We start from the raw sequence: 27,189 nt of genomic DNA, 5'->3' as shown, positions 1-27,189 counted from the left end.
ACAAGTAATACTGAAAAGATGTCCTGAATACAAAGCATTATGTTTGGGGCAAATCCAACCAACACATCCCCAAGTACCACTTTCCATATTTTCAAACATGGTGATGGCTGCCTCATGTTATAGGTATGCTTGCCATCAGCAAGGAGTCGGACTGCAGAGTTTTTTGGGATAAAAATAAACAGAATAAAGTTAAACACATGCAAATTGTAGTGGAAACCCTGATTTAGTCTGCTTTCCACCAGACACTGAGAGACAAATTCACCTTTCAACAGGACAATAACCTAAAAACCCAAGGGCAAATCTACACTGCTTTACCAAGAAAACAGTGAATGTTCTTGACTGGCCTAGTTACAGTTTTGGTTAAATCCACTTGAAAATCTATGGCAAGACTTGAAAATGGCTGTCTAGCAATGATCAACAACCAACTTGATAGCGCTTGAACATTTTTGAAAGAATAATGGGTAAATATTGCACAATCCAGGTGTGCAAATCTCTTAGAGTCTTACCCAAAAAGATTCACAGCTACAATCGCTGCCAAAGGTGTTTCTAACATGTATTGACTCAGGGGAGTGAATTCTTATTTAATTAAGGTATATTTGTGTTTTTCATTAATTTTTTATTAATTAAAATAAAATGCTAGAATTGTTCATACACTTTGAAATTACAGTATATTTTGTGTAGATTGTTGACTAAAGAAAATTAAATACAATTCAATCCATTTTAATCCCACTTTGTAACACAATACAAATTGAAGATATCTACGTGGGTGAATATTCATGATAGGCACCTAGGTATATTGAGGTAACCAAGGTAACTCGGCCTAGTTACTCTATAAGAAGAACACTTAAATTAACATGAGAAGATAAATGATCTCAGATAACAGGCTAAATTGCCAACCACGGTCACCATTCCATCTTATTGCGGGTAACCAGCGATAACCAGTCTAGTTACAATACCTGTTTAATGTATTTGGTCAATTGTAACAATCATCATCAGGGAAGTTGATGATACAAGTAATCTTATCTTTCAGCAGAGAATAGAAAGTTAAACATTTTGCAGCATTCCTCTGAAATGTAGGTAATTTTGAAAGTGCAGCTACATTAAATACATTTGATAGCAAGGTCACAGGTTATTTTGAAAGTGCAGCTACATTAAATACATTTGATAGCAAGGTCACAGGTTATTTTGAAAGTGCAGCTACATTAAATACATTTGATAGCAAGGTCACAGGTTATTTTGAAAGTGCAGCTACATTAAATACATTTGATATCAAGGTCACAGGTTATTTTGAAAGTGCAGCTACATTAAATACATTTGATAGCAAGGTCACAGGTTAAGTGCAGCTACATTAAATACATTTGATAGCAAGGTCACAGGTTATTTTGAAAGTGCAGCTACATTAAATACATTTGATATCAAGGTCACAGGTTATTTTGAAAGTGCAGCTACATTAAATACATTTGATATCAAGGTCACAGGTTATTTTGAAAGTGCAGCTACATTAAATACATTTGATATCAAGGTCACAGGTTATTTTGAAAGTGCAGCTACATTAAATACATTTGATATCAAGGTCACAGGTTATTTTGAAAGTGCAGCTACATTAAATACATTTGATATCAAGGTCACAGGTTATTTTGAAAGTGCAGCTACATAAAATACATTTGATAGCAAGGTCACAGGTTATTTTGAAAGTGCAGCTACATTAAATACATTTGATAGCAAGGTCACAGGTTATTTTGAAAGTGCAGCTACATTAAATACATTTGATAGCAAGGTCACAGGTTATTTTGAAAGTGCAGCTACATTAAATACATTTGATAGCAAGGTCACAGGTTATTTTGAACTGCATACGAATCTAAGTTAGATAGAGACGTTCAAAATTAGTTAAAATTGATCTCAAGCCTAAAATGTGATTATTTGGACTCCAGATACTACAGCCAATTAAATTAACTCAGGCACAGATTGTTTGACAGAATCCTGGTTGTATTGTAAATAAAGATTTGTCCTCGTTGCAGATGTCTTGTGTAATAGACTCTCATGGTCTGAGCGAAGTAGCCTAGTTTGGTGGAAAGCAGATGGCACAGCCTATTAAGAAGAGTTTACTCAGTACAACGCTACTATCAGTGCTTACGTAACTCCTGTGTTACTAGAGAGCAGTAAGCAGGATATTCTCTGGGGTTTAAAGTTGGTGGTGTGTCCGTGTAGAGAGCTGGACAAGAGAACTTCTCTGACAGACACACTCCTGTAAGTTGCTCTGGATAAAAACATCTGCTAGATGACTCAAATGTAAATGTAGCATTTTATTCAGCAACTATCTAACTCCAAAACAACCCACTTTCCAGTTGGACCCACTTGCTTATAAAAAATACTATTCTATTTGAATGTTATGCCCCTATTAACCGACTCCATTTCAACAGTTCATAGGTTGTTAATGAGGGTACACTATACACAATAAGTAACAGTGCCCACTGCAGTTCTCTTCATGCTCAATTTCTAATCTGACTAAAATGCAATGTACCTGGACCATTGGGTCTCTACTAATTGATAACTTCTTTATTGAATCAGTAGAGAGGAGGGGATGTGGAGAGGACAGGGAGTGAATGTGTAAATGCCCTGAGGGTGTGTGCGTGGGTGGGTATGAGGGTAGTGTATGTGCATGTGTGTGTAGGAAGATAATATGGGGTTGGGGGGTGGGTCTGTGGTTAGTGGTGTGCGTGGGCATGCATGTGTGTGTAGGAAGATAATATGGGGTTGGGGGGTGGGTCTGTGGTTAGTGGTGTGCGTGGGCATGCATGTGTGTGTGTGTTTTTATTCATGTGAAGAAAATATGTGACAAAGGTAAGGCATGGTCTCCTTATATGGGATTGAGAGAGAGAGAGAGAGTGAGAGGGAGGAGAGAGAGAGAGAGAGAGAGAGAGAGAGAGAGCGAGAGAGAGATGCTAACAGTCTCATCGGTCTCCAGCTGCCATGCCAATGGCTGGGCTGCACTCTGCGCTGTTCCTCCTCCACATTTCCATTCATAGAAATTCTCTCTCTTCCGCTCTTTTTCTCTCTGTCCTCTTTTCACGCTCACTAGCTCACATACTCCGTCACTGCTTGCCCAAGATGGGTGGGTGCCGAGGTGTGGGGCCCTCATTGGCTGAGGGACTCCAGCACATCCGTCGGTAGCCAATAAGGTCCCTCATCTACTTGTGCGACACAGTGAAGTCAGATCAGTGTGAGGAATTGGGATTAGGAGGAGAGAAAAGCTTTTTTCACACAGCTATCTTTGTGAATTCTATTTCACAAACCTAACAACGCACATTGCTTTTATAGTGACAACAACAGATACAACGCGTTCGAGCTTCACAGCTTGCAGTATTTTTTATCTATTGGCTGACTCCTTTACTGGGTTATTTCTATATATACAGTATATTCCATATACACTGAGTGTACAAAACATTTCCATTAAATAGACTGACAAGGTGAAAGCTATGATCCATTATTGATGTCACTTGTTAAATCTACTTCAATCAGTGTAGATGAAGGGGATGAGACAGGTTTTTTTTTTAATTATTTTTAATCCTTGAGACATTTTAACCTTTATTTTACCAGGGAGTCAAACTTAGACCAAGGTCTCTTTTACAGATGAGCCCCGGATTACAGACATTACAGAAAATACACACACACATGTATTGTGTATTTTCTCTTCCCCTCCCCCTGCCAGCTAGCCTATAGCGAGCAGTTTTTCACCCTTTCGTTATCGTCATGGGTGATGTTAGCGTTTGCATGGTGTATGCCTATATTGACATGCATAGTGTAGCAGTGAGGCTGGGAGAGACAGAGCATAGCGCTGAGGGCTTTACTGCAGCTTACTGCAGCTGCTGTCTGTGGAAGTGAGAGATCTGGGTCAGGAAGCCTCGCTTTGACGTCACACTGAGAGAGAGGAGGCTAAGCCCGGTTTCACTACTGCATAGAGGGAGGAAGAGACAGAACAAGAGAGACAGGAAGCGGGAGAGACAGTGGGAGAGAGATAAAGAGAGAGAGCATACCCTCGGATTGATAAACGAGTAGTTCTCTCTGCAGCGTATTTCTCAAACTAATGGAGAAGACTGCTGGCAGCTCCATTGTTTAGGGTTTGAGCCTCCCAGAGACATCTCTCATTGGAAAATGAACATCACATAACTAGGATCCCAGTGAACCCTGTAGCAGGTTACGTTGTCAAGGTTAATGCTATGAGGATCTCTTGAAGTCATAGGCATAGCTGCATGTCAGAGAGTTGAGTGTGTATTGAAGAGAGGGCAGCTGTGCGATTGGGTATGTGTCAGTTGCATTGGTGCTGATTTTGAGGCATCGTGTATCAGTGCAGAGTGATCCCAACAACAGCGTCACAGGCAACTGTGTGTGAGGGCAGTGCCTGAGCTCAGACCCATCCCTGCAACTGTGTGTGAGAAGGCAGTGCCTGAGCTCAGACCCATCCCTGCAACAGTGCGTCACAACCGTCTCTCAGGGGGCTCCTGTTCCTACATTAACTTTCAACTGTCCTTGACAGAGACTTGGCAAGATCTCTACACACCCACACACTGCAGCCTGAAAGTTTGTCCTTACATAGAGTGTTCCTTCTATTACATACCTGTATAGAGAGCTTCATCCAAACCTTGACTCATCTTATGACAATACAAATTCCCATACATACAGAACTTGTAGGGATAAATGTACTGGGCTGTCTTGACTTAGGGCTGTCCTCCTCCCCTCTTGCTTGCCAGAACTGTGAATGACACAGTCGTGTCCACTGGACGTCACTGGTGCGTGGCTGTGATGCTGTTCACAGTGCAGACCATAGCTAACGTCACAACGCCCACCTCTCCTTCACATACACACTCTCTCCATCACCCACTCTCTCTTTATCCCTCTCTGGCGTCAGTGCGTTCTCTCTCTCTTTACCCCTCTCTGGCGTCAGCGCGTTCTCTCTCTCCTTATCCCTCTCTTGCGTCAGTGCGTTCTCTCTCCCTTTATCCCTCTCTCGCATCAGTGCGTTCTCTCTCTCTTTCTTGCTAACCTGAGTTTTTCCTCTTTGCTCTCTTTTATATATGAATTCACCTCCCGAGTCACAGGGGGTTTGATGGGCTCTGTGTTCCCTTAGCTGAGCAGGTTAATCTACAGCAGTGTGTGTGTGTGTGTGTGTGTGTGTGTGTGTGTGTGTGTGTGTGTGTGTGTGTGTGTGTGTGTGTGTGTGTGTGTGTGTGTGTGTGTGTGTGTGTGTGTGTGCGTGCGTGCGTGCGTGCGTGTGTGTGTGAGAGAAACAGCTATGACTCGGCTGGGGGCAAGGTGGGTGGGAGTAGATCGATCAGACTTCTTGTATTTCTTGACGTATTGTATTGGGGCAACATAGGAAAAGTGGACAACAAGTAGTCAACTTTGGGCCGTAACATTTTCTGTCAACATCACGGGGAACCACTAAATGTAGACATGGTTAGATTTGGTTTGTTTTATGGACTGTATGTGTGTTGTGGTTTTATCAGACTAAAAATGCCATTGAGCTCTGAGCTCAGTGCCAAGTAATTAAGTAAGTCATGAATCCATCCATGTGGAAGGAGCTGGCAAGCACATTGAGTAGACATTGTTATGGATGCCTCGTATCAAGGAGGAGCCCCTAGGGTTTTTTGTTAAAGTTGGCGGAACGAAAGCACCTCCATCGTCGCATGACTGTGGCCTCAGCCTCAAAGAGGACATTCCTGTGGAGAATCAAACTGCTATGATCTACATTAACCGGACTGTGCTACAATTCCTCCTGGGCACTATTGGTATTCGATATCTATAGCTACGCAGTACGTCAGACTATTAATCAGTGACAGTAGCTTTGTTTGAACAGATCCGGTTGTGAAGTGAGCTTCTTATTGGCTACTTTTCAGTGTAGCACGAACCTGTGACATGGCTGGGGGACTCTAGCAAGGCTCTGGCAACTGACTATGTATTGAAAGTAAATGAAAACTAGACTGAGCTGTGCTTTGACTCAGGCACAACCGAAATGGAAGTCCTCGTGTTCCTGGCACTTGGAATAGACAGCTCTAATAGTCTGGCTGAGGATGGACTCTCAGTCTCTCAGTGATGTTGGTCCAAACATTTGGGGTGAATGATTTCAGCATCACTCCCTGCCACTCCCTAAATGTCTTTACTGTTGATGGTTTCATAGATTTACGTGAGCTCTTATTCAAAGCGATAGACATTGTAATAATTCACTGAATTTAAGGATTTCATTCCCATTAGTTGAGAATATTTCAAATGTAGCATTCATCAATAGGGGAGAGTGGAGCAAGTTGTTTCTAGGAAACCAGACACAAAATGTATCATTTGACCAAATATTTAGGAATATGTCATAATGTTATGGAGTCTGTGAAGGAAGAAACCACATGGAAAAAGTAGTTAGCAAGTTCGGTCCAAAAAACAGATTTTCATCATTGAAAGGAATGTATTGTGTTTCGTGATGTATCTAAATTATATAATTTTAAGATTGTATCAGTTGTATCAGTTAATGACAAGTTGAGCAAATTGAAGTGTTTTCTTCCCAGGTGTAATGCAAGGCAACAACAGGGCCTGGCCTATATGAAAATTGTAAACAAGGTACAAAGTGTTTGTTAGGTGTTAAGCTTGTGTTAAAATATGCTTAAAATGTGATTATGTTGAATTGTGTTTGGGAAATAAAGATAGACATTGTTTTTAAAGGAAGTGGTAATATTTAATTCAGAACAGAAATGTGTAGGCAGCTTAATTTACCCTGTCCTGCAGCCCATAAGCTATGTTGTCAAATGATTAGATGAATTCTGATTATTTCCATGGATACACAACATCCTGAAACATATGTAGATATCTTTGTTAGAAAGAATACTCCTCTTTTCTTGACGGAGTGATAGAGAATGTAAAACATGGCTCAACTGAACCCACTCTCCCCTACAACATAGTCAAACCAAAGCCAGACCAAAGAGAAAGTGCTGATCACTTTGCAGGGGTTTGTTTGTGCATCTTGTCTAACACAGTCTTTGGTAATAAAACAAGGACAAGTAAGTTCATTGCCTGGCATTGTGGCTTGGGAAAGAAATTTGAGCTGAATGTTGGTGATATGGGCTGGCTTAACTCAATTTGTTATCTTATATATCGTGTTTGGTCCTGTGACCACCCATGTGGATACACATATAGGTTTCAGCTGTGGCGGTAGTGACGGCATTATCTGCAAACGCTTCCGAATACAGGAGGTTCACTCTTATATCATATAGAAATGTACAGATGCCACAACTAGCAACTCTTGAGGGCAAATGGCTATTTTTACTCGTAATGGCAAGCCATTCTCTCTTTCTCTACAGCTGTCCTTTTATTCCCCTCTTTCTTTCTTATCAAAAGGTCAGAACACTGGAAACACGTCACTAGCCATAAGATCAGCATTGATATTCTAATCTAGGGAGTTGATGTTTGTTCCTGGAATGCAGGGAAACAGCATACAGTGTGAATTAGATTGATCGTGGAAAAGGAAAATGTCTCTGAGATAAATATATATATATATATATATTTTTAGGCCTATTTAATCCCCGTCTTCAACATCTTTATGAACATCTTGTCAATATATGACCTGGAAATTTCAGCATTTATAAGGGCCACTTGAATAGTAGCAAGCATAAAGTCAAGGTCGTCTTGTTTATTAAGCAGTAGATTGTATGATAGAGCCATCACAGGCCCAGAGCTAGCTTTGCCGAAAGCTTGGGAGCAGATCACGAGGGGCTGTAATACTGAATGTAATACTCTGTGCAGATACCAGAGCAATTATCTTTGCTCAAGATACTCATGGATTAGAAATGGAAATGTTCCTTCATCAAGGGTTACAGATGTAGGATCTTAATTTCATCACCCTCTCAATTCAGGAAATGTAAAACTTGTAGTGTATTTGAGATTTAAAAAGCCTTCTGAAGTTTGTAATTTCCACTTTGAAATGTCAGACTTTATTTTCCCTCATGAAAAATGTCCATTAATTATAATCCACATAATAATTCACATTTCCTGTTGCTGCAGGATTGTTTTCCTGCTGTGGCAAACCGGCTCAAATTAAGATCCTACAACTATATAGGACAGGTCACATTGCTATTATCTTTGGAACAATACATTGATATCCTGTGACAGTAAGACAATCAAGGGTAAACATTGCCTACTACGGGTGAAAGGTTGAGTTGAGTATTAGCCATTTTGCATTGGTGTTGTGGTGGGGATGCATGTCTGGTTCAAGTGTGACAAAAACAATGGTAACTAATGGGACAAATCTCACTCGCTTCGAAAGTATTTGCTTGGGCCCACAGCAAATTTGTTACCAAACTCTGGTTCCAATTCGTAAAAGGAGCATTTAGGCTGAAATTAAAGCCAGGAAGAGGACACACCGACATGTCATTATGGGCAAACAAAGATGTAAGGTTAGCTTTGGAGCCAAGTGTGAATACTGTAAAACTTCCATTAAATGCAGTCTCAAATAGCCGCCTGTACCTTTTAATAGCCGGGCAACGACACACATTTCAGCAAATAAACGTTTATTTCAAATAAGCTGTGGGTCTGAATGAATTGTTTATGAGGTTACCATGAATAGTGTACGAGGTTTAATGTTTGATTTGTTACATAAAAAAATGATGGCAATCCTCCGTTTTTATTGGCAGTAAGAAACTGCTTGCCATTGGCTGCTAAGAGCTGAGAATGGCTAACTAAAGCAGTCAACAACTTCGGGAGTACAGACCCCTAGAAATTGTCTGATCGCCCTCTAGTGGCGAAAGTAAGAACTCCCAAAAATGCAGTCAACGAGGAGAATAATTATTCTGTCAAGGAATGGTTTTTGGAATTTCTTTATACAGGCACACTGTGAGAAAGGAAATGTGACACAGTGTGTAAACGATAACACATTAGTGAAGGAAATTAAGAAATTGATTAAAATGCTGGAAGTGAATGCTGGAATGAAACAATTAACTATGCAAATGAGCAAAAGCTGTGTGCATTAAGGAATTAGATACCTGGCTCAAATAGAAGCCTGACTCTAATAAGCGCCTGTTGTGTTCAGTGATTAAAGCAAATAAACACCCCGATTAATTAAATACTTCACATTATATGTGTTGAGTAGTTTTTCTAGTGTAGTGAAGGTGTAAACAAGGTGAGACGTGTCAGATCTGAGATTAACCGAGCAGTGAGACTGGCTCTATTTACGAGAGGGTGACTTAGCTGGGCCAAAGAGGACAGTTATTTGGGCTGTTGTGACATTGAAGGATGAGGAGCTCTACATCCCGGTATTTCGGCACTTAAGGAAAGAGGCTGGTCGAAAGTCCCCATGCATCACAATCAGAACTGCATCTTATACAGCAGTGACATACCATATAGAGTGGGCCTGATTTTGACATACTCTGAACAGAGATTATAGTATGGAGAACAGATGAACTTGGGGTTGAATGTATTGATTCTGTATTGACTACACCTCAAAGCAAGTTCACTCAACTTTACTTGTTTATCATGTCAGTCATGATTCATGAATAAACATATGAATCTAAATCATATTATTTATACACAATCATGTTGACACAACATGAAGAAAATCAGCTTTCCTAAAACCATTCCAGTATCATGTAGCCTGTTCTCGTTTATTCATCTCAAATCTCTCTTCACACACAGTTGGTCTAAGATAGTGCCCTAATTGGATATTTGCGTCTTCGTTCAAGTAGAATCTGCGATCAACTTTGGTTTGGGAGAAGCAGTTACATAATCTTGAGATCTTGAGAGACATTCCAAGCTCGCTAACTTTTTTTTAGGATATTTCTCCTGCAGCTATAAAAGCCTGAAATACAGTAGCTGTCTCTATCAATTTCCTGTCAAACTCACACAAAGACTAAAACAAATGTTTACATACTGTCATATGAAAGAGAGAAAGCAATATTTGTAAGGTCACAAAAACTCTGGGCTCGTACTAGTGACGCTGGAACACAAGCATTTCGGTACACCTGCAATAGCATCTGCCAGATATGTGTATGTGACCAATAACATTTTAATTTGATTTAATTTAGTGACGCTGTATGCCAGGGTCGGGGAAGCTGATAGTTTCAGTCCACCTTTCATTCTATAGTCAAATAGGATGCCTGGCTTTCTGGAAGAAAAACTGCACTGGGAAGAAATGCCCTAATTATTTTGTTTAAAAATGCATAGTGACAGGGTCAGAGTTAATGTAATTGTTTTACAACTGCACCCACTGTTAATTGTTTCAGTCCTTCATCAATTACTTTCATCGACTGCTATATTTGGGCACAATATTGCAGGGAGCGTTGACAGGCTGTACTGATAAAATGGAGATAAATTGCTTGAATGCTATGAGATGTTTTGGAGAGGAATACATTTACCAAGTACTCTTGTGCAGTACTTGGTACGTGAGTCATGCATTGATCCAGGGTTTGCTTTATTGTTATGCCAAAGCACTTGTTCTTTCTGAAGAACTAGCCATCACAGGTCAAATATAAGGTTGTCATGGTAACTCAGATTTGTCATTTTGAACTGAAATTGACAAGAATTGACGCTCGGGGACCAAATTATTATTTAATTTTAGGATATTTTCAGCGTAAACAAACCATTTTCAACAGATGACATTAATTCAATCAGTCGATCTGCTCTTTTGTATGAAGTACACATTGGAAAACTCCATCACTGCTGATCTGACACACACAATTCCCCATTTCACCTGGATGGGCAGATAATCTTGTCAGTCGATGGCGTGTAGTGATGAAGAATGGAGGTTGATGATGAAAGACAGCTAGGGAATGTTCTCAGAATGAAAATGAAGATCCTTGAGGCCTTTTGCAAGATTGATGTTCTTTATCTTTGACTCCAGGCATGACATTTTACCTTCATATATAATAACAATGTATGAAGAGCTGCAGGGTTATAAGCCTGATAAGAGTGTGCCCTGTGCTGTCGGATGTTAACAGGGGCTTGAATCGGAGAAACCAGCTGGAACCGCACAACACAAACACTCAACAATCAAATCTATTCAGAGCCATTTTGGGTCATTTTGATCCCTAATGGACATTGCCCAGCAACAACAGCATGTGAAAGCAGGGAGGTTTTTCCTCTCACCTGCATAAGCCATTGTTCAGTGGCTCCTCATGGGGTTGTTTGTGTTGTTAGTGTGGGTTAGACTCATTTCCCTCTGCTCTATTCGCCACTAAAAGCCTCTCCAGAGTGTGTTTGCACAGCGGGGAACACTGAGCCAAGTGGCTCTGGAAAATCCCATGTGAAGCAGCTCTGAGCATTGAGAGCAATGCCATAGATGGAGGACTATTACAATAGAATGGAATGATACCAAACTATCAGTCCATTTCTATCATTTTATTCTGTCTATCAAAGAACTCTCTGGAGAGGCTATATCTACACATAGTTAAGGAGTGAATCATATTTCTAGTGCTACAGATAGATAATACCATGCAAAGAATGATCCATTAACATGGACAATTGACATGGTAGTCGTGTGCATGTGGAAATGTATTGGAAAATGTGATTATGGGTCACTAAAACATAATGACAGAGGTGACTCTTTAGACAGTGCTCAGATGCTGAGTAGCCTGCCGGGTTTCAAGGAAACAAATCAGCAATATCTTCCTCTGTGTCGCGGCCTGGGATTAAATGTTAAATCTCTGGGATTATGGTGCGCACTGTTTTCCACCATTGTATCGCCAATGAGAGCCCGCTTTCCAAACCGCTTTCCATTCCAATGGCAAATTCATACTTTTGCTGTCCTGGGAAGTAATCCATTTCTGAAACAGTGACATGGAGATTATGCCCTGCCTGCCTCCTCAGAGACAGAAGTTACGTAACGGAAGCGCGCTGGGAAGTGAACATGATAGAGACACAGAGTCAATGTAGGTTGTATCTTGGTTGTAGATCTGGTATGCATTTATTTTTGTACTTCTGTGTAATCCAGAATTCTCCATAGCACTCCCACTAGCACAACCCTAGACATTCATCTAATAAATTGACGTCCATTTCATTTTTTCAACAAAACATCCCTAGAAAATATAGGAATCATTCCTGCGTTATTATCGTATACCTGCCCAACCCTAGTATGTGTGCATTGAGTCATTTTGAGAAAAGGCATTTTGAAGGTTGACTCCGATAGCCTTTGTTTCATAATGACACAGATGACACATTTGTTGGATGAAAAGAGTAATAAATCTACTCTTCATGAGCTATGTCACATTGATGTATATTGTAGAGCATAATAGTGTGTACTTTTCTCCCACTGACAGTCTGCCTTATCAGACGTTAGGCATTGTGGAATTTCTCAAAGGGTTAAATTGTCAACCAGCTGTCACGGGCCACAGGCATGATGCACACTCATAAACACTCCACCACACAAACAGGCACAAACAACTAGGGCTGGGAATTGCCACAGACCTCACAATATGATATTTTCACTATACTTAGGCGGCAATACGATATGTATTGCGATTCTCACAATGATTTTAGTTTTTTTGTAAGACTGTATTTTATCTTTTATAAACAATACAAAACATACACATACAATCGACAACATCATACAAACATAAACTACATCACACCTGCCCAGACTCACTAGCACACACCCCCATCTCCAAAACCCGCATCACTCTCCACCACATGGCCTGGAACATCACAATCACAGTTTCTCTCCGTAGGCGACGCCCTTTCAATATTTCACTAATAAATCATTTGATATTTCCATTGTGTTAATGATGGCGAAGTGATTGATTTTCACGTTTTTGGTCTACATTTTCTCAAGATGAGTAATGAGTACCCATCAGATATCTCACTACACCCCCATATACCATGTCTTGAAATATGCAGACTGACTGATTAAAAGTATGTTTACATTGTAATACTTCTGTCAGCTTGGCCCACAACTTTTGGACTTTATAACATTCCCAGAAAGCATGGAATATTGTGTCATTGTTAGTTTTACACTTAAGACATGACTGCCGTTGTACTGTAGAATTTGTGAATTCTGTCTCTTGTATAATAAATCATTTACATGATCTTATAATGGAGTAAGCATATATTTTCGTCAACTGTAATTTTGTTAGTTATACTTTCCCTCCATCTTGTGCCAACATCAGTTATTTTTAAGCCTTGGTTCCAATAGCTAATTGTCAGTTGGATATGCTCTCCTCAAGGTGTTTTCATGCAGTATCTTCCTTATCATATGAACATCCTTTCTGACTCAAATAATATTCCCTCAAGGTTGCTCTGATGTCCAAAAGATTTCAAATAGACATTTTGTGATATGTAACTTTAAAGTTGCATGTTTTTGAAACTATCTACATTGGTCAGTCCAAAATTACTTTTTAATTCTGTCATGGAAATAAATGTATTTCTTGTTACAAAGTTTCTATGGCTTCAGTTTTTCATTGTGGACCAATTTATCTGTGAATTTGGAAAAGCTATCCAATGATTGTTCCACACAAGGTTGTGTTTTTAGGACGTGATATTGGTTCTTGTAGAATACGTTTAATTTTCTTCCGAATTGTTATAGTGTTCTTAACTATCAAGTTGTTAATGTAACAACAGACACGTAAAAAATATTCTGGGGATGCGCATAAACATCTTCAATATGTACCCATGGTTCTTCTTTAGTGCATTTAACTATATGTCGCAAGTAAAAGCCTTGGGTTGATACAATTCCAAGTCTGGAAGGTTAAAACCACCCTCGGACTAAAGATGTGAAATGTTCCTTTTTATTCTATGAATTGTATTTGTCTGTTATAACCGAGTATACTTTTTTAAAGAACGTCTTCAGTGTGGTAATTGGTATTACCGAAAATAAATACAAAAACTTTGGTAGCCAAGCCATTCTAAAGAGGTTTATTCTACAGTACCTGTAAAATGTGTAGAAAGATTATTCCATTTAATTAGATCTGCTTTCATATTTTTGAGTAATGGAATAAAGTTAACTTTATATATTTGTTGCTTGTTGTCACGTATCAAGCATCCTATGTTTTTAAAACATGTTGTGGTACACTTAAAGGATTGCTGTAGATCGTGAGTTATTTTTTTATTTTTCCTATTGCCATTTTTTTTCTCACAGAAATGTTATATCCTGACATTTTTTTTGTATTCTGAAAATAGTTTTAGCAAAGGGATCATTGAGTTTTCAATATTCCTGTCACGTTGGTCATATGAAGGAGACCAAGGTGCAGCGTGGTATCCGTACATTCTCTATTTATTAAATGAACGCCGAACAAAAACAATAAAGAACAAGCGAAACGTGACGCTACTGGAGTGCACAAAGAAAACTTACTGTAGACAAGATCCCACAAACACAAAAAGGAAATGGCTACCTAAATATGATCCCCAATCAGAGACAACGATAAAAAGCTGCCTCTGATTGGGAACCATATCAGGCCACCATAGACATACAAATTCACCTAGACTTACAAAAACTCTAGACAAACAAAAACCCTAGACAATACAAAAACTAGCATACCCACCCGAGTCACACCCTGACTTAACCAAAATATAAATAAAACAGAGATATCTCAGGCCAGGGCGTGACCATTCCAAATTGAATCTAAATGTGTTTATCACATGCACCGAATACAATACAACAACCTTACCGTGAAATGCTTACTTACAAGTCCTTAACCAACAATGCAGTTCAAGAAATAGTTATGAAAATATTTACTAAATAAACTAAAGTAAAAAAATGTATAAGGTCAGTCGATGTAATTTGTACATGTAGGTAGGGGTAAAGTGACTATGCATAGATAATAAATAGCGAGTAGCAGCAGTGTAAAAACAAAGGGGGGGTTCAATTTCTTGGGGGTAGAAGCTGTTAAGGAGCCTTTTGGACCTAGACTTGGTGCTCCGGTACTGCTTGCCGTGTGCGGTAGCAGAGAGAACAGTCTATGACTTGGGTGACTGGAATTTTTGAAAAGTTTTTGGGCCTTCCTCTGACACCGCCTAGTATATAGGTCCTGGAAAGCAGGAAGCTTGGCCCCAGTGATGTACTGGGCCGTACGCACTACTCTCTGTAGCCCTATGGTCAGATGCAGAGCAGTTCCCATACCAGGTGGTGATGCAACCAGTCGGGAAGCTCTCAATGGTGCAGCTGTAGAACTTTATGAGGATCTGGGGACCCATGCCAAATCTTTTCAGTCTCCTGAGGGGGAAAAGGTGTTGTCGTGCCCTCTTCACGACTGACTTGGTGTGTTAGGACCGTGATAGTTTGATGGTGATGTGGACACCAAGGAACTTGAAACTCTTGACTCGCTCCACTACAGCCCCGTCGATGTTAATGGGGGCCTGTTTGAACCTCCTTTTCCTGTAGTCCACGATCAGCTCCTTTGTCTCGCTCACATTGAGGGAGAGGTTGTTGTCCTGGCACCACACTGCCAAGTCTCTGACCTCCTCCCCTTAGGCTGTCTCATTGTTATCGGTGATCAGGCCTACCACTGTTGTGTCGTCAGCAAACTTAATGAAGGTGTTGGAGTTGTACTTGGCCACTCAGTCGTGGGTGAACAGGGAGTACAGGAGGTGACTAAGCATGCACCCCTGAGGGGCCCCAGAGTTGAGGATCAGCATGGCAGATGTGTTGTTGCCTATCCTTACCACCTGGGTGCGGGCCATCAGGAAGTCCAGGATCCAATTGCAGAAGGAGGTGTTTAGTCCCAGGGTCCTTAGCTTAGTGATGAGCTTTGTGGGCACCATGGTGCTGAATGCTGAGCTATAGGCAATGAACAGCATTCTCACCTTTTCTCGAGGTGGGAAAGGGCAGTGTGGAGTGCGACTGAGATTGCGTCATCTGTGGATCTGTTGGGGCGGTATGCAAATTGGAGTAGGTTTAGGATTTCCGGGATGATGGTGTTGATGTGAGTCATGACCAGCCTTTCAAAGCACTTCATGGCTACCGACGTGAGTGCTACGGGGCGGTAGTCATTTAGGCAGGTTACCTTTGCTTTCTTGGGCACAGGCACTATGGTGGTCTGCTTGAAACATGTATGTATTATAGACTCGGTCAGGGAGAGGTTTAAAATGTCAGCGAAGACACTTGCCAGCTGGTCCGTCCGTGTACGCTCTGAGTACACGTCCTGGTAATCCGTCTGGCCACGCGGCTTTGTGAATGTTGACCTGTTGAAAGGTCTTGCTCACATCGGCTACAGAGACTATGATCACACAGTCGTCCGTAACAGCTGGTGCTCTCATGCATGCTTCAGTGTTTCTTGCCTCGAAGCGAGCATAAAAGGCATTTAGCTTGTCTGGTAGGCTCGCGTCGCTGGGCAGCTTGCGGCTGGATTTCCCTTTGTAGTCCGTAATAGTTTGCAAGCCCTGCCACATCCGACAAGTGTCAGAGCCGATGTAGTAGGATTCAATCTTAGTCCTGTATTGACACTTTTCCTGTATGATGGTTCGTCTGAGGGCATAGCGGGATTTCTTATAAACGCCCGGATTAGTGTTCCGCTCTTTGAAAGCGTCACAATTCTCATAATTCTATATGTATTGCAATTCAATACTGTGATTTTATTGCGATTTGATGTTCCAAACATATTGCTCCTCATAAGTCTTCTGCAGGGGGACAAGAGAGAGAGCCATGAGATAAGAAGTTTTGAACAGACATGAAAATGAAGGAAAAATACTGGAGTTTCGGTGCAGTTAACCAACTAGAGCAAGAATAACATTGTGATATTGTCAAAACTATATCATATATCGTCAAAAATAATACTCGTGGCATAGACTCTACAAGGTGTCGAAAGTTGGCTGGATGTACTTTGGAAGGTGGACCCTTCTTGATACACACGGGAAACTGTTAAGCGTGAAAAACCCAGCAGTGTTGCAGTTCTTGACACAAACCAGTGCACCTGGCACCTACTACCTACCATACTCTATTCAAAGGCACTTTAATCTTTGTCTTATCCATTCACCCTCTGAATGGCACACACACAATCTATGTCTCAATTGTCTCAAGGCTTAAAAATAATTATTTAACCTGTCTCCTCCCCTTCACCTACACTGATTGAAGTGGATTCAATAAGTGACATCAATAAGGGATCTTAGCTTTCACCTGGATTCACCTGGACAGTCTATGTCATGGAAAGAGCAGGTGTTCATAATGTTTTGTACACTCAGTGTATAGTAACTAAGGCTGAAATGAACCATCACCCGCCACGCAGACACACAAAAACACACCCATGGCTGTCCCTTTAACTGTCAGGGAGGACGTGCACGGACATGATTTCATTCCACTAGCTTCAGTCCCCTGACTGGTTCGGGTGCCTCTAATTCCTTCCTTCACCAGTTATTGTTTCCTCTGGAGCACCCACTTGTGTTTTCTTAATTACACTACAGAGACTGTCATTAGGCAGCAGGCTAGTTTAATTGTTGTTCACTGGAACATCGTCAGGAGGACCATTGCTCAGAGCTAGGAAGTCACTTGTCCTCCCAAGACCCTGCTGCTGGTTCACCTCTTTCCCTTCTGACCACTTCGTAATCAGCCGTATCAAAGATTGTCTATTATATTGACAAGATATTCAAGGGACTACTCTAACAATGAAAATACATGTCCTCAAAGATGGAAGGCAAGTGGAAGGAGGCGAGATCAGGTGGGACCATTCTAGCAAATGAGAGGGTAGATACGCCCCTACCAGGTGACGTGGAGAGGATCTGTGTCTGCACCACGCGCTCTCACTACTGGTGTCCCCTAGGGCTCAGTTATAGGCCCTTTCCTCTTCTCTCTATACACCAAGTCACTCGGCTCCGTCATATCGCCTATCATTGCTACAATTTTCAGCTTCCCCATTCTGACACCCAGGTGGCGACACGCATCTCTGCGTGTCTGGCAGATATCTCAGCTTGGATGTCGGCCCACCACCTCAAGTTCAACCTCGACAAGACAGAGCTGCTCTTCCTGCCGGGGAAGGCCTGCCCACTCCAAGACCTTTTCAACTCCACGGTGTCCCCATCCCAGAGTGCAAATAACCTTGGCCTGACCTTGTACAACACCCTGTCATTCTCTGCAAACATCAAAGCAGTAACTCACTCCTGCAGGTTCATGCTCTACAACAGTGGTCACCAACCGGTCGATCGCAATTGACTTGTCGATAATCAAGGCATTCCTAGTCGAACACTCAAAGCATTCCTAGTCGAACACTCAAAGCATTCCTAGTCGAACACTCAAAGCATTCCTAGTCGATCACTCAAAGCATTCCTAGTCGATCACTCAAAGCATTCCTAGTCGATCACTCAAAGCATTCCTAGTCGATCACTCAAAGCATTCCTAGTCGATCACTCAAAGCATTCCTAGTCGATCACTCAAAGCATTCCTAGTCGATCACTCAAAGCATTCCTAGTCGATCGCCAAACATTTCTGTAGAACAGCCAATGATAAAGGCTTGTGCTCCTTTTCTTTTTTTCTTGTTGTGCTGTTGGCTGTAGCTGTTCGTGATTCATAAGCCCTGCGTACCGGATAGGCAAAATATTCCCATTTTGAATCATTTCCTTTTGTCTGAAAATACAAACCCCGCCTACCCAGTGGACCAGGAGTTCTGTGGCTAAATTGAGTTGCGCTGGCCAATCGGTTAGCTCAAATCACCGTGCCTACAGCTTCCATGACCCGGCCACAGCAACGTTTGATAGTCTACGTGAGATTTCATAACTTTTAAACCATGACCAGCGAGAGACTGTCAAAGAATATAGCAAACAGCTGCTGTTTTTATGAGTGAGTTCATGTTTAAGTATTGAAGCACTGTCAACACTGTTTTTATTCAATACTATTACAAAACATTAAACATGCTTTTTCCTACATACACTTGTGCTGCAGCTGCAATGATATCTAGAAATATTTCACTTTCTCTGCCCACAGGAAAAACATGAATTTGTGCATGATGCAGATGCGATGCGACTCCAGTTTCGTAATCAGTTGAAAAACAGTGCCCCCACTCTCTGGTCAGTCTCACCGAAGGAAAGGAAGGAAAGAGCAGCAACCATGAGAGATGGATCCTCTGCTGCGCTCTTCCTCCCTCCGCTGAGACTAATGACTTGTTCAAAACAACTGGGAACTCGGAAATCTCAGACTTCCGACTGAAAAAAAAGAGATTCAACTATTTTTGAACAGTCACCCAACTCGTAATTCCAAGACGGAAACTCTGCCATCTTTCTAGAGCTTCGACTTTCCGACCTGAAGATCACTGATGTCATGATTTGACATAGTTCTCAGTTGTATTGAAAGCATCATGACAGATGCAGGTACCAGTCTAGTAAAATAAAAAGCAAATGATTTAAATTTATGCTCAACTGTGCCTCGCAAGTGCTACACCAAATGATCTATTTTGTTTTCAAAGCTTGAGCTTTGAAATATAAAATGATCTGAGAAGAACAATATTGTCAGGCCAAGCATGTATGCCAATATGCTGTGATAATGTTTTAGACCTACTGCACAAACTTAATTTATACAAAATTACTTATATTTGCTTAATGTTACATTTAGGTAATGTTTTAAAAAATCTGAGCGGTAGATCTCGGCTTGCTTTTTGACTGCAAAAGTGATCTTAACTCAGAAAAGGCTGCTGACCACAGCTCTGCAAATCCGTAGAGTATGACCCTACCTCACACAGGAAGCGGTGCAGGCACTAGTCCTCTCCTGTCTGGACTACTGCAACTTGCTGTTGGCTGGGCTCCCCGCTAAACTTTTGTTAGTGACCAAATACTTATTTTCCACCATAATTTGCAAATAAATAAAAATCCTACAATGTGATTTTCTGGATTTTTCTTTCTTGAAGTGTACCTATGATGAAAATTACAGGCCTCTCTCATCTTTTTAAGTAGGAGAACTTGCACAATTGGTGGCTGACTAAATACGTTTTTGCCCCACTGTATATGCTTTCTTGAGCAGGGGAACCTTGCGGTCTCTGCAGGATTTCAGTCCTTCACGGCGTAGTGTGTTACCAATTGTTTTCTTGGTGACTATGGTCCCAGCTGCCTTGAGATCATTGACAAGATCCTCCCGTGTAGTTCTGGGCAGATTCCTCACCGTTCTCATGATCATTGCAACTCCACGAGGTGAGATCTTGCCTGGAGCCCCAGGCCGAGTGAGATTGACAGTTCTTTTGTGTTTCTTCCACTTGCGAATAATCGCACCAACTGTTGTCACCTTCTCACCAAGCTGCTTGGCGATGGTCTTGTAGCCCATTCCAGCCTTGTGTAGGTCTACAATCTTGTCCCTGACATCCTCAGAGAGCTCTTTGGTTATGGCCATGGTGGAGAGTTTGGAATCTGATTGATTGATTGCTTCTGTGGACAGGTGTCTTTTATACAGGTAACAAGCTGAGATTAGGAGCACTACCTTTAAGTGTGTGCTCCTAATCTCAGCTCGTTACCTGTATAAAAGACACTTGGGAGCCAGAAATCTTTCTGATTGAGAGGGGGTCAAATACTTATTTCACTCATTAAAATGCAAATCAATTTATAATGTTTTTGACATGCGTCTTTCTGGATTTTGTTGTTGTTATTCTGTCTCTCACTGTTCAAATAAACCTACCATTAAAATTATAGACTGATCATTTCTTTGTCAGTGGGCAAAAGTACAAAATCAGCAGGGGATCAAATACTTTTTTCCCTCACTGTATGTCTAAACAAAATACTCTACTATGCAAGTAACCATTTCACTACACCTTCTGTATCCTGTCATGTGACAAATCAACATTGATTTTATTTGATACATTATGTGTTTTACCAGAGACGGTAATGTGAAGAACATGACCTGCACCAAAGTCAAATTAGGATGAAACGTTTGGTCAACGAGACAGTGTCCAAGTTCTAAAATCCTTCAGTAGAATGCCCTGATTTTATTTTGTCACACTCACAACCTATTTTCTGTCATTTGTTCGCCATTAACTTGTAAATAATGAACTTGTTGTGAGTTTATTTTCCTGTAACAATGAACCTGGTTGGTTAGCTAAAATGAAGACGTTGTCAGCTATATAATATGGTCACTATTTGAACTGGCTAGCCAGCTAATTTAACATTAGCTAGCGAGCTAACAAGCTAAAAACTAACCAAAACATTGTTTATAAAGTTGCATTTAGTTGCCTGGTTTGCTAGATTGACATATATTAAATTCATTTTTAAAATGGGTGGATTTATTGGTGTTAAAATACACTAGTTATGATATTTTGGACCACCGGGCTGCTGATGTCATGCAGCCTGTAGTTTTTGTATTTATACTTTTCATAACGACAACGACAAGTTTGATGTCAGATGACAATAGATTGTTCATGATGTCATTACGACAACTGTCGATAGACAGTATAAACCAGCCTTGTTTTGTACACGGCCTCACATGTGAATCATTAAAGAGATGAGTCGGGCTAAGGCTTAAGAGGGTGGGAACGATGCTAAATGGGTGTAGACAAAGAAGAGCTCTCCAGTAGGTTTACCAAAACATTCAAGGGCCATTTCCTCAAAAGTGAGGTTGCAAGTTTATCAACTTTCAAAGCAGAATTACTTTCCCATTGTTCCTCAACTGTAGCGTATAATATACACTTTTCTAGCTCTGAGTCTCTACTTTTATCCAAAGTAAAAAACACAATTTCAAATTTTGCTACATAGGACCGAATTGAGCCGGTCGGTCACACATACAACTTTCCTGAATTGGATCCTTTGTTCGTACCCCCCAGAGCAACTGAACTTATTCCAGAGGCTGCTCCAAGACGCCCTCGATGGAGAAGAGTTATTCGGAGTGGAAATGTAGTCCAAGTCGGGAGGCGGGCACACCATCCACAGCTTCCGAGAATATTACTCGCTAATGTTCAATCCTTGAACAATAAAGTAGACAAGCTCAGTGTGAGGATCTCCTTCCAGAGAGACATCAAGGACTGTAAAATACTCTGTTTCACGGAATCATGGCTCTCTCCGGATATACAGCCTGCTGGGTTCTCAGTACATTGTGCAGACAGGAATAAAGAACTCTCCAGAAAGAAGAAAGGCAGTGGTGTGTGATTCATGATTAACTACTCATGGTTTGATAGTGATAACGTACAGGAACTCAAGTCCTTTTGTTCACCCGACCTAGAATACCTCAATCAAATGCTGACCGTATTACCACCCAAGAGAATTCTCCTCGTTTATAGTAACAGCCGTGTATATTCCCCCTCAAGTTGATACCACGACGGCCCTCAAGGACCTACACCACCCTTTGTGCAAACTGGAAACCACATATCCTGATTCTGCATTTACTGTAGCTGGGGATTTTAACAAAGCAAATTTGAGGAAAACACTACCAAAGTTCTAACAACACATTGCCTGTGGTACTTGTGCTTCAAAAACTCTCAACCATTGTTACTCTTCCTTCCAGGATGGCTACAATGTCCTCCCCCGCCCTCCCTTCGGCAAATCAGATCACATCTCCATTCTGCTCCTCCCTTTCTATAGGCAGAAACTCAAGCAGGAAGTACCTGTGCTAAATCTATTTAACGCTAATCTGACCAATCAGAATCTATGCTTCAAGATTGTTTTGATCACGTGGACTGGGATATGTTCCAGGTTGCCTCTGAGAATAACATTGACGTATACACGGACACGGTGACTGAGTTAATCGGGGAGTGTATAGGGGATGTTGCTTCCACTGTGACTATTAAATCCTACTCAAACGAAAAACCGTGGATAGATGGCTACATTCACACAAAAATGAAAGCGCCAACCACCGCATTTAACCATGGCAAGGTGACTGGGAATATGGTTGAATAGAAACAGTGTAGTTATTCCCTCCGTAAGGCAATCAAACAGGCAAAACGTTAGTTCAGAAACAAAATGGAGTCACAATTCAATGGCTAAAACATGATACATATGTGGCAGGGTCTACAGACAATCACGGATTACAAAGGGAAAACCAGTCACATTGTGGACACCGACGTCTTGCTTCCGGACAAGCTAAACTCACTTTTCGCCTGCTTTGAGGATAACACAGTGCCACTGACGCGGCCCACTCCCAATAACTGTGGGCTCTCATTCTCCGTGGCTGCAGTAACACGCTTAAATGAGAAAGACATTTAAGCGTGTTAACCCTCGCAAGGCCGCGAGATGGCTGCCCTAACCGCGTCCTCAGAGCATGCACAGACCAGCTGGCTGGAGTGTTTACGGACATATTCAATCTCTCCCTATCGTAGTCTGCTATCCCCACTTGCTTCAAGATGTCCAACATTGTTCCTGTCTCCAAGAAAGCAAAGGTAACTGACTAACTAAATGACTTTCGCCCTGTAGCACTCATTCTGTCATCATGAAGTGCTTTGAGAGACTAGTTAAGGATCATATCACCCCCCACCTTACCTGACACCCTAGACCCACTTCAATTTGCAAACCGCCCAAATAGATCCACAGACGATGCAATCGCCATCGCGCTACACACTGCCCTATCCCATCTGGAAAAGAGGAATACTTATGTAAGAATGCTGTTCATTGAATATAGCTCAGCCTTCAACACCATAGTATCCTGCAAGCTCATTATAAAGCTCGGGGCCCTGGGTTTGAACCCAGCCCTGTGCAACTGGGTCCTGGACTTCCTGATGGGCTGCCCCCCAGGTGGTGAAGGTAGGCCACAACAGCACCACTACACTGATCCTTAAAACAGGGGCCCCACAAGGGTGCGTTCTCAGCCCCCTCCTGTACTCCCTGTTCACCTATGACTGTGTGGCCACGCATGCCTCCAACTCAAACACCAAGATTGCAGATGACACAACAGTAGTAGGCCTGATTACCAACAATGACGAGACAGCCTACAGGGAGGAGCTGAGGGCCCTGGCAGAGTGGTGCCAGGAAAATAACCTCTCCCTCAACATCAACAAAACAAAGGAGCTGATAGTGGACTTCAGGAGACAGGAGAGCACACCCCTATCCACTTCGACAAGACCACTGTGGAGAAGGTGAAAAGCATCAAGTTCCTCGGCATACACATCACTGACAATCAGAAATGGTCCACCCACACAGACAGTGTGGTGAAGAAGGCGCAACAGCGCCTCAGGAGGCTGAAGAAATTCAGCTCTAAGACTTTCACAAACTTTTACAGATGTGCAATTGAGAGCATCATGTCGGGCTGTATCCCTGCCTGGTACAGCAACTGCACCGCCCACAACTGCAGGGCTATCCAGAAGGTGGTGTGGTCTGTCCAACACATCACCGGGTGCACACTGCCTGCCCTCCAGGACACATACAGCATCCGATGTCACAGGAAGGCCAAAAGGATCATCAAGGACATCAACCACCAGAGCCACGGCCTGTTCACCCCGCTACCATCCAGAAGGCGAGGTCAGTACAGGTGCATCAAAGCTGGGAACGAGAGACTGAAAAAACAGCTTCTGTTCTCAAGGCCATCAGACTGTTAAATAGCCATCACTAGCCGGTTACCACCCGGTTACTCAATCCTGTACCTTAGAGGGTGCTGCCCTATGTACATAGATATTGAATCACTGGTCACTTTAATAATGGAACACTAGTCACTTTAATAATGTTTACATACTGTTTTACTAATTTCATATGTATATACTGTATTCTACTGTATCTTAGTCAATGCCGCTCCGACATTGCCCGTCCCAATATTTATATATTTCTTAATTCCATTCTTTACTTTTAGATTTGTCTGTATTGTTGTGACCTGTTAGATACTACTGCACTGTTGGAGCCAATAACACAAGCACTTTGCTACACCCGCAATAACATCTTCTAAATATGTGTATGTGACCAATAAAATTTGATTTGATTTGATGCCGGTTGGACGTACTGCCAAATTCTCTACAACAACGTTGGAGGCGACTTATGGTAGAGAAATGAACATTCAATTCTCTGGCAACAGCTCCAGTGGACATTCCTGCAGTCATCATGCCAAAATGCATACTCCCTCAAAACTTGAGACCTCTGTGGCATTGGGTTGTGTGACAAAACTGCTAATTTTAGAGTGGCCTTTTATTGTCCCCAGCACAAGGTGCACCTGTGTAATGGCCATGCTATTTAATCATCGTCTTAATATGCCACACCTTATTTGGTCGATGAATTATCTTGGCAAAGGAGAAATGCTCACTAACAGGGATGTAAACAACCAGGTGCACAAAATGTGAGCGAAATAAGCTTTTTGTGCATATGGAACATTTCTAGGATATTTTATTTCAGCTCATGAAACATGAGACCAACATTTTTGTTCAGTGAAAATTGTAGCTTTAGACCTGGTACGAGAGTGCCTAGTTTCCACTATCAATGATCCAGCAAAACTCATTCCCATACTCGGCAAGATTGGGAATTTAAATGTACTTCGCTTGGAGGCATTTGAGCGAGCTCTGTGCAGCTCTACACAGAGCCTCAAGATAGTATTATGTAATCCACCAGCTGGCAGATCAGTTGTTTCATAATAGCCTAAGGGGTAGCTAAAACGTGTCCACGGCCTGCCTAATCGCAGGGACTCTTGACTAGCCAAGGCTCCTGGGTCCTGACCCCACACTAGTGATGTGGGAAAAATTGATACAGTTACATATTATTTTTGGTGATATATCGTATTGTTTTGACAATATTATTTTTGCGCTAGTTTGGCTGTACCTGCACCAAAACTCCTTCATAGCTTGTTTTCCATCTTCTTTTTAATTAGGCAGTCATTTTTCTCAGCACTTTTATTTCCACGACTGATCAAAACTTGTATTCTCATGGCTCTCTTGTGCCTCTGCAGCAGACATATGGTGAGCAATATGTTTGGGACACTGAATCGCAAAAAAATCGCAATGTATATAGAATCGTGAGAATCGCAATACATACCGCATTGTCACCAAAGTATCGTGATAATATCTTATCAGCCCCACACTACCACTTGACCTAATATTATCAAAGCATAAGAAAAGGATCCAATGGTGCTCGTAGGCCTATAGTTACCATGGGGATACGGAAAGACAGGGTGGATGGTGGACAGAGACGAGGCTAGGGTGTTAGTTAGCCCCTAAAACTATAGGCACTGTTGGCCCTGCTGAGGAGAAAGCCAGCGAAGGTCACACTGAATCACTGCCAATACCTGGGGGGACATGCCTCCCGTTATTCACCGGTGACTCATGGCTTCTGTGGATGAGAAGCTCACTTGACTAAAGTGAAGCAGCTAATCGCTGGGCTTTGGAGCGCGTCAGCCTGTCAGCACACTGCCTATTGTGACTCAGCCCTCACACAGCAAGCTTGTTTACCTCTCTTTCGCTCTCTCTCTGGGTGCTGACAATGTGAAGGCCACCACAGAGGTGGGGTAATAATGTGAACTCATGTTCAGCGTATGCAGTCCAGCAAAAGACCGGAGGGGTCCTCACAGGTCTGTCTGTGTGCCACACTGCAACTTGCCACACACCTGTGTTACCCTAACCATGCAATTTTCAGAGGTTGTCCAAATCAACAGGGATTATTTCACATGTTAGCTTGGGCATGCCTGTTTGTAGTTTCTTTATGTATACATTTATTTTCGTCACTATCTGAACAACACAACAAACCGCTTGGACTGGCCGACCAAGAGCTTCTTCTCCCGATGCTGCACTTCCCCTTTAATTTCCCATTAAATAGCCAGCATCGGATGCGCAACGGGGGTGACGTGGCGTGAGAGACGTAGTTCCAACCTTCTGTTCCGAAGCTCCTTTACTCCGTTTTGTTTTTGTTCTACTTAAAAGTGTGCATTGCAGTTGTGTCGCAAGATCAACAAGGATCGGATCCACTCATTTTATTGTTGGACTACACATCTCCAGTGGTCTCGGCTGTTCTCCGTGGCCTTTCTCCGCCAGAGATCTGTTGGCGGATTGACTGACTGACTGACTGACTGACTGACTGACTGACTGACTGAATGACTGAATGAATGACTGACTGACTGAATTACTGACTGAATGAATGACTGACTGACTGACTGACTGAATGAATGACTGAATGACTGAATGACTGAATGACTGACTGACTAACAACTTTTCCTAAGCGGTGTTTCATGTATTTTCTTGTGATCTACTCCAGTTTGGGTTGGTTGATATGTTCAATTGTTGGAGAAGAGTAATGTGAGTCCTGCTGATCTTTATTTGTTGTGTGGAACGGGAGATTTGTGATCTGAATGTATAATGAGACCGGTTTTCTGCCTCACATTATGAACGAACATTGCGTGACTGAGGTCACTTGGGTTCACTTGGATCATTTACAGAG

At 41.9% G+C, this 27,189-nt stretch overlaps 1 protein-coding gene across 2 annotated transcripts in view; it reads right to left on the bottom strand.

Moving 5' to 3' along the window:
• The window catches only part of LOC118391103 (protein phosphatase 1E-like), a 56,565-nt gene that overhangs the window by 14,997 nt on the left and 14,379 nt on the right, over window positions 1-27,189 (bottom strand). The window contains exon 1 of one of the 2 annotated variants that reach the window (XM_052457831.1): window positions 4,616-4,882. The exons of the other annotated variant lie outside the window; for it this stretch is intronic. The gene's annotated coding sequence lies outside the window, so the exon portion shown is untranslated. Of the gene's footprint in view, window positions 1-4,615; window positions 4,883-27,189 lie in introns of those variants that run through there. 2 annotated transcript variants of the gene reach the window in all.

This window comes from Oncorhynchus keta, chromosome 12 (genome assembly GCF_023373465.1).
Source record: "Oncorhynchus keta strain PuntledgeMale-10-30-2019 chromosome 12, Oket_V2, whole genome shotgun sequence".
NCBI classification, from domain to species: Eukaryota; Metazoa; Chordata; class Actinopteri; order Salmoniformes; family Salmonidae; genus Oncorhynchus; species Oncorhynchus keta.
Note: the sequence above shows the minus strand (reverse complement) of the source record. Positions and strands in the feature narration are given on the sequence as shown.